Source organism: Podarcis pityusensis, assembly GCF_964106645.2.
Source record: "Podarcis pityusensis genome assembly, chromosome: 3".
Classification (NCBI taxonomy): domain Eukaryota; kingdom Metazoa; phylum Chordata; class Lepidosauria; order Squamata; family Lacertidae; genus Podarcis; species Podarcis pityusensis.
Window position 1 is genome coordinate 79,923,287 of NC_138026.1, and position 11,052 is coordinate 79,934,338.

The 11,052-nt window shown below is 42.8% G+C and overlaps 1 long non-coding RNA gene across 1 annotated transcript in view; it reads right to left on the reverse strand.

The window, feature by feature from the left end:
- The window catches only part of LOC308472691, a 156,614-nt gene that overhangs the window by 37,220 nt on the left and 108,342 nt on the right, over nt 1–11,052 (reverse strand). The gene's annotated exons all lie outside the window — the stretch shown is intronic.

Consider the following 11,052-nt stretch of genomic DNA (forward strand, 5'->3'; position numbering starts at 1 on the left):
GGTGTCACCCATCTTGTATTTGTGCCTCTCATTTTTTTTGCCCAAGTGCAATACTTTACATTTCTCCCTGTTAAAATTCATCTTGTTTGTTTTGGCCCAGTTCTCTAATCTGTCAAGGTCGTTTTGAAGTGTGATCCTGTCCTCTGGGGTGTTAGCCACCCCTCCCAGTTTGGTGTCATCTGCAAATTTGATCAGGATGCCCTTGAGTCCATCATCCAAGTCGTTGATAAAGATGTTGAATAAGACCGGGCCCAAGACAGAACCCTGTGGTACCCCGCTAGTCACTCTTCTCCAGGATGAAGAGGAACCATTGATGAACACCCTTTGGGTTCGGTCAGTCAGCCAGTTACAAATCCACTGAGTGGTAGCATAGTCAAGACCGCATTTTACCAGCTTCTTTACAAGAATATCATGGGGCACCTTGTCAAATGTCTTGCTGAAATCAAGGTAGGCTACATCCACTGCGTTCCCTTCATCTACCAGGCTTGTAATTCTGTCAAAAAACGAGATCAGGTTAGTCTGACATGACTTATTTTTCAGAAATCCATGCTGACTATTGGTGATCACAGCATTCCTTTCTAGGTGCTCGCAGACTGTTTGCTTAATGATCTGCTCCAGAATCTTCCCTGGTATTGATGTCAGACTGACTGGGCGGTAATTATTTGGGTCCTCTCTTTTCCCCTTTTTGAAAATAGGGACAACATTTGCCCTCCTCCAGTCTGCCGGGACTTCGCCTGTTCTCCAGGAATTCTCAAAGATGACTGCCAGTGGTTCTGAGATCACATCTGCCAGTTCTTTTAATACTCTTGGATGCAGTTCATCTGGCCCTGGAGACTTGAATACATCTAAACTAGCCAAGTATTCTTGTACTATCTCCTTAGTTATTCTGGGCTGTGTTTCCTTTGCTGAATCATTTGCTCCAAATTCTTCAGGTCGGGCATTGTTTTCTTTATCGGAGAAGACTGAGGCAAAGAAGGCATTGAGGAGTTCAGCCCTTTCTGTGTCCCCTGTTTGCATTTCACCATCTTCTCCTCTGAGTGACCCCACTGTTTCTTTGTTCTTCCTTTTGCTACGAACATACCCATAAAAGCCTTTTTTGTTGCTTTTAACCTCTCTAGCAAGCCTGAGTTCATTCTGTGCTTTAGCTTTTCTGACTTTGTGTCTACACGTGCTGGCTATTTGTTTGAATTCCTCTTTGGTGGTTTCCCCCCTTTTCCATTTTTTGTACACATCCTTTTTAAATCTTAACTCAGTTAAAAGTTCTTTAGATAGCCACCCTGGCTTCTTTAGGCACCTTCCATGTTTCTGTCTCATTGGTATTGCCTGAAGTTGTGCTTTTACTATCTCCCGCTTAACAAACTCCCAGCCATCATGAACTCCCTTTCCTTTTAGTATTACTGTCCATGGGCTCTCACCCAGCACTTCCCTAGGTTTTATGAAGTCGGCTTTCTTAAAGTCAAGAAATTGAGTCCTAGTATGCTTGGCTGCTCCTTTCCACTGTATAGTAAACTTCAGAAGAGCATGATCACTCGCGCCTAATGATCCTTCCACTTCTACCCCACTAACCAGGTCATCAACATTGGTTAGGACCAGATCTAAAATGGCTGTTCCTCTTGTTGCTTCTCCCACTTTCTGGACAATGAAGTTGTCTGCAAGGCCAGTGAGCAATCTGTTTGACCTTATGCTCTTGGCTGAGTTTGATATCCAACAAATATCCGGGTAATTGAAGTCCCCCATTACTACTATCTCCCTCCCTTTTGCATGCTTGGCCATCTGTTCCAGGAAGGCATCATCTATGTCCTCCGTTTGGCTTGGGGATCTATAGTAAACTCCCACAATGAGGTCACTGTTATTCTTCTCTCCCTTAATTTTGACCCAAATGCTCTCACTTTGGCTTTGAGGTTCTAAATCTTGGATCTCTTCACAGGTATACACATCCCTGACATATAACGCCACTCCTCCTCCTTTCTTGTCTGGTCTGTTTCTCTGAAATAGATTGTATCCCTCCATTATTACATTCCAATCGTGGGACTTATCCCACCAGGTTTCAGTGATGCCTATTATGTCATATTTAGTTTGCTGTACCAAGAGCTCAAGCTCATCTTGTTTATTTCCCATGCTTTGCGCATTAGTGTACAGACATTGAAGTCCATTAATCATTCCCCCGTGTCTCTTATTTAAGGATTTTTTCCTCCCACCACTAGGTCTGCGTGCTGTTTGCTCCATTTGGTCTATGACATTTGGATGATCATCTTCATCAATTGATAGACTCCTACCTTCAGGAGCACTGTCTCCCTCCCCCACATTAGTCAGTTTAAAGCCCTCCTGATGAGGTTTCTGAGATTTTTGGCAAAAACATTCCTCCCAACTGTTGTGAGGTGCAGCCCATCGCTTGCCAGAAGTCCATCTTCAAGAAACTGCAGTCTGTGATCTAAGAATCCAAACCGTTCCTGTTTACACCATTTGCCAAGCCAGCTGTTCACTTCCACTATTTTTCCCTCTCTCCCTGGGCCACGTCGTTCAACTGGTAGGACAGATGAGATGACAATTTGTGCATTTAATTGCTTCAATTTCCTGCCCAGAGCCTCATAGTCTCTTTTGATCTTCTGGAGGCTATTGCTTGCAGTGTCATTGGTTCCCACATGAACCAAGAGGAAGGGGTATTTGTCCGTGGGTTTTATGATTCCTTGCAGTCGTCCAGTTACATCTTGGATCTTAGCCCCAGGGAGACAGCACACTTCCCGAGACATTTTGTCAGGCCCAGAGATCACTGCTTCTGTTCCCCTCAGTAGGGAATCCCCTATCGCCACTACACGCCTCCTCTTAGGTTTGGTCGGGGTTCTTCCGTGAGCTGTCCGTTCCAAGGTCGCCTGCACATTCCCTGAGGACTGACTTTGCTGCTCGTCTTCATATACCTGATCAACTGTAATGAGGGAGAGATCCTCAAATGGAGTCTGCTCTTCGTCTTCCTTCCTAGGGGAGAGGACCTCAAAGCGATTGTGTATTTCTAAACAATCAGAGAGAACCCTGGGCCTCCTACTTCTTTGAGTCACGTTTCTCCATATATCTGGCTCCTGTGTTGGTGAACTAGCCTCCTTCTCAGGGGAGTCCCCTGTCTCCTCCTTGGTGGAGACGGTGTGCTCTGTTGCTTCCAAGAAGAGCTCCAGCTCTCTAACTCTTTGGAGCGTAGCTACACGTTCCTCCAGTTGCTGGACTTTGTCTTCTAAGAGGGCAATCAACATGCAATTGCTGCAGGTAAAGTTGCCTGCAACCTTTGGCAAGATGGCAAACATTGCGCAGGAACCGCAGGCGACTGCAGCTGTTCCCTCCCCCTCCATCTTGAGAACGTGTCGTTGGGGGTGGCTACAACGGTCCTCCATCATAAAAAGCGTGAAGACAGGACAAATAACTCCCCCCCCCAAAAAACCTAGGTCTCCCCCAACAAACGTTTGAGACTAGCTCCCCTAAATCTAAAAGATGGATCAAACTGCATGCGCCACTAGGCGCGCGCCGCTGCCCTGCAAGCTCTGATAAGCTCCTCCCACAGCTAATCACCTGCCTCAACAGAAACCCTGCCCCCTCTGACCTTTGCATAGAGAGAGCAGCTAATCAGCCACAAAGAAACACACACACAAGAAAACCCTGAAGGGAAGTTTTCTTTCTGCAGTTCTCTTACTGCACATAACTGTGGCATTATGGGACTATGAGAACTATTGCTTCTTTTCTCTTGCATTCTGGGAAGTCTCGCTCATAATCTTTTCTCTGCTTCTGCACAAGAGTCTGAGAATGTTCTGAACAGTTCCCATTGAGTTCATGAAACAGTGTATCCTGACCTGTTCTTAATGCATTGCTGACCACATCTACGGAACGTGATTGTTGTATTCCTTCATGTTATGTTCTCTCAATATTAATCTTTAGTTATAATTTAATTAGGAGGTTTCATGCCTGTCTAGTTCCAGCTCCGTTTCTCATTCTTTGATCTATCAGTGATAAATAGTTATATGTAATTCCCGCCTTGTACCTATGTTAACCAATCAGCAACAAGATGCTTTGTGTTTGTATCAACCAATCAGCCACAAGCACACCTGTGGCAATGTTTGTAATATTCAATAAAAGAGAGTTCTCGGGGCTTGCCCCGGCAGACGCCTCTCATATGACACCTGCCACTCGTCTGTCGTGATTTCAACCCAACAAAACCCTTTTTGCTCCTTCTTCAGCTGCTGCCCTGCAAGCTCTCAATCATCATCATAAACTTTCTTGCACTAGCCAAAGGCCATTGAATCATCCAAAAACATGAACAATCGCTACATATACAATAAAGCCTCTGTTAAATCTGCTTAAATTCTTTGTTACATAGAATAAGAGGTAATTCTCATACAAAATACAGTGGTACCTCGGGTTAATAACTTAATTCGTTCTGGAGGTCTTTTCTTAACCTGAAACTGTTCTTAACCTGAAGCACCACTTTATCTAATGGGGCCTCCTGCTGCCGCTGCACCGCTGCTGCACAATTTCTGTTTTCACCCTGAAGCAAAGTTCTTAACCCGAGGTACTATTTCTGGGTTAGCGAAGTCTGTAACCTGAAGCGTATGTAACCCAAGGTACCACTGTATACAAATTAAATCTCCAAAAACTAAATTTGCTAGTTTATCAAATTATTTTGCCATAATCTTCCTAGCTGCCAATTTCCAGGGCATAGGGAGCTACTTTCTAAATTAGAGAGTTATCAGCGTCACTCAGCAGCCATTTCACCCTCTCTGCCCTGGTTAAATTAATGTCCTTTGCAAACACAGGTTTTATAAATCAGTCCCTTGGGTCCATGGGCATAACCAAGGCAGGCGGGAGGGGCAGCTGCCACCCCCAAACAAGTCAATAAAAATACTTAACTAACTGAGGTTCTGCACACACCCACACCCATAAATCCTGGCTATGCCCATGCTTGGGTTTGTGTGGGCATCGCAATAAGTAATGGCATAATTACATGTCCTCCATGCGTGGTTGCCCCCAGGGAGTCTTTCCTCGCAGCATATTTTACTGTACTGTCCGTCCAGAAGCACTGAAGGCATCGACGGGAAGCACAGCTCTGTAAAGGTGATTCTTTACAGGGCAGACAAAAGATTTTTCAAATAACTAGCTCGAAAGTTCACAGATTTAATAAGTGGAAACCATGGTGAGCACTTAGAGAAAGTAATAAAAGTCCGGCCTCTTTCTGCCTGAGACCCAAAGAGCCAATCCCTCAAATGTCTCCCATCCATGTTCTCCTGTAGATGGTATTGGGTCAGGCAGTCTTGGATACCCATTTGGGAATAAAAATAGGCCCCTGAAAATTAGAAATCCATGGGAAGTTTTTCAACATCAAAATAGATAGGCCTAAGTATCATTTAAGTGCAAAGAGTTATGTGCATAACAGCATAATACGTAAACCGTGAGAACCTTTCATTACTTAATCTAAACTTGATATGCCCGCATTATGCAGATCAGTGGCAGTTTACCTGGTGCCCTCTAGAAGTTGCTGGCCTACAACTCCCATGATCTCTGATCATTGAGTCTGCTGGCTGGGGCTGATGGGAATTGTAACCCTGCAACATCTGGAGGTAGTCACATTGGCTACTGTGATGCAGGTTAACTAAGCTTTCTTTTTACACATAAAAATATACTGTAAGAAAGAGTGAAAGAGCAATAGATTTAGCTTTTGGATATTCCAGATATAAACTTATTATGGAGGCCCTGGGGCTCTAGAACCTGCTTTCTTAAAATTAATGGAATGCTTAATACAAATGATAGAAACAGGTTTCATGAGATTATTTTGAAAAGACTATCCTCAGTTCAATCCATTTATGAATGCAAACATTAAGTAGAAATATAAATAAGTTTCCTAATAGAGATGCATTAAGTTAAGAGAATCACTTTCATTGTGAGAACATGGTTTAATTCTCATTGAAATCTTTCATGCAACTTCAGCAGACCATTGTGCCATTATATATAATAAAGTAATTAATACAGAATCTTAGAATTAGAGTTGGAAGGGACCCCAAGAGCCATCTAGTCCAACCCCTTGCAATGAAGGAATCCAGCCCACAGCTGTCCCTGGGTGAGCTCAAACCACCAACCTTCTGGTTAACAGCCAGACACAATGACCCATTGTCTTCTGAAGACTCTTTTATTTACGTTTTTGTCTTTGTACCCAATAAAAGGAGCACATATAAATTGAAAATCTGGTAGGAACCTTTTCAGAAATGGCATAAAAACTTTGTGAGACAGACACATGCACACTTTTCATTGCATAACTAGGATTCTGTAGAGCACGCTTGGCAAACTCGCCCCTCCAGATGTTTGGGACTACAACTCCCATCATCCCTAGCTAACAGGACCAGTGGTCAGGGATGATGGGAGTTGTAGTCCCAAAAACATCTAGAGTTTGCCTATGCCTGCTATAGAGGCTGACCAGGTAACTTTTTCAGCTATATGAAAGAACAGTTGTAGATAAATCACTTCTGTCATTGTACACATTGTACACATACACATGTATGTATGTGTCAGGTACCATCTTTGGTCAAACCAGTTTTGCAAGCTTTAAAAAGCAACATGTGCTCTAAGAAAGGCAAAGCTACCAAGAATATAGTTCCTGCTTTTTTGTTAAACAGAAAGTGTCATGTAACCCTGCACCCTTTTTACTGGAAGTCCTATCTACCTTTCTTTCTTTCTTTCTTTCTTTCTTTCTTTCTTTCTTTCTACCTACCTACCTACCTACCTATGAATTGATATAAAATTAATACAAATTGTATATAACTGGGGAGTTTGTTTTAGGGTAACATTTGACCAATGTATATGGCTGTCTCATTGCCCCTCATCTGTCAGAGAAGATTTTGAGTTTCCCCCAACCAAAGATGTAGTCTGGGCTAGAGTTTGAAATTCTGCAGTATATCTAGTCATTTTGAGGTGGCTCACCCCTTGGCCCTACCAATAAGAATAAAGGATGTGACTGACTCACTACCCACACCCAATAAGAGCAGGCCCTTGTCATGGCGTGGCGGGTTCATTCTGCTCACATGTCCATCATGTACGTACTTTTCTCCACCTACTGTACTAGCCCCATGTGACAGCTTGACCAATAGCAGCACATATTTTAATTTAGTTTGTAGAAGTACACTTATGGGACAACGCTATACATGTCATGGATAAGAACCCAAATAATAAGAAGTGCATGCTTCCACTTTAAACTGCCATGTGTACACAGCCCAATTTAGGAATGTGGCTTGCCTGGGTTTTTCAGATACGTAGATGGAAACTCTCCACAGCAGTATGAAAACAGTATGCTGTGAAGACTATAGTTCTGTCCAATATTATGCAGGAGTGGCAGGTGATGAAAACAGTGGAAAAGCAAGTTATTTTCTTTCTAGTTTCCAATCCTTACTTAACAGTAAGCCATCGCCATGACTACCACAGAGACCCTGGGGTCACAGTAAAAACACTGCATGCCACTCAATTCTATCCATACTTACTCAAATCTCATTGATCTCAACAGGGCCTAAAGGTAAAGGTAAAGGGACCCCTGACCGTTAGGTCCAGTCGTGGACAACTCTGGGGTTGCAGCACTCATCTCGCTTTATTGGCCGAGGGAGCCGGCGTACAGCTTCCGGGTCATGTGGCCAGCATGACTAAGCTGCTTCTGGCAAACCAGAGCAGCGCACAGAAACGCTGTTTACCTTCCCGCTGGAGGTACCTATTTATCTACTTGCACTTTGACGTGCTTTTGAACTGCTAGGTGGGCAGGAGCAGGGACCGAGCAACGGGAGCTCACCCCGTTGCGGGAATTCAAATCGCCGACCTTCTGATCGGCAAGCCCTAGGCTCTGTGGTTTAGACCACAGCGCCATCCGCTTCCTAGTAAATCTGCATAGAACTGCGGTGCTGGGTAGTAAATTATGGGAAGGATTGAAAGTTTAAAAGGTACTAGAATTCAGGGGTGTCCACTTGAATTGAACAGTGATAGGTTGATGTGAACCAAAATAAGCATATATCTTCAAACAATGCATGATTATTTTCCAAAAATTAACATTGACTTTTGAGTAAACATGCATGGGATTGGAGTGCACATCAAAACCATTAGCCATGATGCCTAAATGGAATCTCCATCTTTATAGGAATATGTGTCTAAAAATTATTGATTTAGACCAACAATTGATTTTCAGCATCAACCAATCATATGTCTCTGTAGTTTGCATGCAGAATATGAAGAGGATGCCATTCCCAGTTACTTGTTCCTAGCATTTGGTAAACAAACTGCATTCTGTTAAATCCTGGTGTTCCTTGGAAACTGATCAAGTGTTCCTTTATTCCTGCATTGCAGGGGGTTGGATTAGATGACCCTCAGGATTCCTTTCAACTCTACAGTTCTATGCTTCTATGAGAAGATCTGTAGTGGACAGTTTGTTTACACACCACTACTGATCTAAAATCTGGATTTGTAGGGAATGTCGAGTATGTTTTAGGGTAAGATTACCAGATTTTTTCCCCAATGAATCTGGAGACACTTTTCAACTTCAATGGATTTTGTATAGGGACTGATTTGTAAATCTGGGGACTGTCCCCAGGAAACGGGGACGTCTGGTAACCTTATCTTAGGGTGCACTTTCAATGAAAAATTGGGAGATTTTGTAAGGCACAGGATTCTTGGCAGACAATAAAATCAGTCAAAGTCTGCTGTGTTTAGATTGTGAAGTATTGTAGTTAGTTGCCGAATTGTTTTGCATATCCAGGAGTCCATCAGCTGGAGGAAAAAAGAGCCAGGCAAGATGCTGGAAAAAGACTCTGCAACAGTTGAAGGCTGCAGCCATAGATGAAGAAGCACTCCTTTTAGCAGGAATACAGAAACAATAGCCCTCCATAGATGAAGACGCACTCCTTTTAGCAGAAGTACAGAAACAGTAGCCCTCCAGAGGTTGGAGTCAGCATAGCAAACAGACAAGGATGATGCACTAAAGTGATATGTAGAGGGTCACAGGTTCCCCAATCACATTTTATATACTAGCCTATGTGTACCCACGAAAGATAAAGTACAGGTGAAACACAAATGTGGAAGCCCATGCTGGAAGGAAATAATTTGAAAGGGAACCATCCACAAGCAGGAGCAATGTTTGCAGAGAAATCCTTTGTAGGCTTCTTGGTCTCATTTGAACCAACACAGCCCAATGTTAGAATGTTGGACCACGACAAAGAGGACTAAAAGTTCAAATCCCCACTCAGCCATGAAACTTAGTGAGTTGTCATGGGCCATTTACATAAAATGGGGGAGGGGGGCATGTGCATCACCTTGAAGAAAAGCAGGATGTGAATGTAATTAGAGCAACAGAGAGGGAGAGGTCTTCCAGTGGCAGCAAACAGGAAGCCCACAGCTTACAGGAGAAAAATAGACAGAGGAATCCAACTCTTAGTATTTGAAGTCTTTACCAGTATAAGTACCTAGGATGAGGGACAGAAATGAGGGTTATACGGAAAAGCTTTGCTAATCTAATAGGATATACCCTCAGATGTGACCAGCCTTATAACCACAGTTTGGACCATAGTGCTAGGCAGAAACTGTTCCAATAAGTGAGCAGCAAAAAAGAAAAAAGAAAGAATGAGAATTTGATCAGAATGTCCATTTGATATTCATGGGAAATGTTTCTCCAGACCCTTTGCTAAGCAGCAGGAATCTCTACAGACCTGGGATTTTACTCAGCTTTAGGACAAAGAGAAGCGCAGCTCGAGAGGGATTAAATTTTATGATTATTTAGGAAAGATAATAAATTTCTTCTAAAAGGTTCTATCTGCTATAGTCTTCTATTTATTTAGGTGGGTTACTGGAAGAGATGAATGTTACAAAGCAGAATTGTCTCAAGCATGCCAAATCATCTAAAATGTGGAAGAGGGAGCTGGGTGGGGGCGGTGGCAGCTTGTATAAAGTTGTATAAAGAACAACTTTATAACTTGTTTGTGAGGACTATGAAGCTGCAAGCCTGAAAGGAATGTTATCTTCATGCAAAACAGCATGTACCTGGAAGGGGGACAATGCCTCTGGGTAAAGAGGCAAGCATCACCTTTTGTCCTGCTAATATTGAAAGTCTGACTGAAGGGAAACCATTTATTGGTGATGGGGAAATGCATTTGTAATACGTGGATTACTTACCCAGTGAATGCTCTTGTGTGGTTCATTCTTAAATCTTTAAATTTAATTGTAAATCTTTTTAGGAGTCTTTTCCTTAGGAAAATTGGAGCCAGTCATTTTGGCTATCAAAGCAACTTATTTCAGCATAGTTGCAAATGTTTTCTGTGAGGGCAAACTGCTGTGAATTTGACTGGCCTGATCACTGAATAGCCAGCATCTTTGACAAAAGAGTCCTAATGTTTCTTAATGACTGTGGATATTTCCTGAATGGGCAATTCATCTGAATGAATGAGGCACAGACCTGTGCCCTGGAGAGAAGGGTATGAGAAACAGCAGTTTTGCATTTGAAATGGGCAAAGAAAGAAAGTGAGCTGAGATCTAGATGAAAAATAAGCTCTCTAGTAACACAAGGGGCGCAGCATTCCCCATCACTGTTTTGAGTCTGGTCTGGGCACAATATTACAACCTGTTTACAATGGAAGATCTTAACAATAATTATCTATTTACATTGTGCATGTTCCTCAATCTGAAGAACCATAGCAGACTCCATATATATATGAGATTAGACAGTATGGCATCCAAAGTATGCAGCTTCCAGACTGATTTGAGCAGCATCAACACTCAGGATTCTGCCATGGACATCAGGGGAGCAGAGAGTTCAGCCTTCCAGGATCTACTATTTTATTTTTATTTTTACTAAAACCATGAGAGGCACCATCCAGAACTTGGTACAAAAGTCATATACTAACAGTGCCATTCTAGCCATATCTACTCACAAGTAACTCCTATTGAATTCAATGTGGCTTAATCCCAGGTTAAGTGGGGCTAGGACTGTAGCAATAGAATTAAAAAACTGAGCACAGGAATTTTAGTACCAGAACTGCATAGAGCTCACAACTCTTTCAC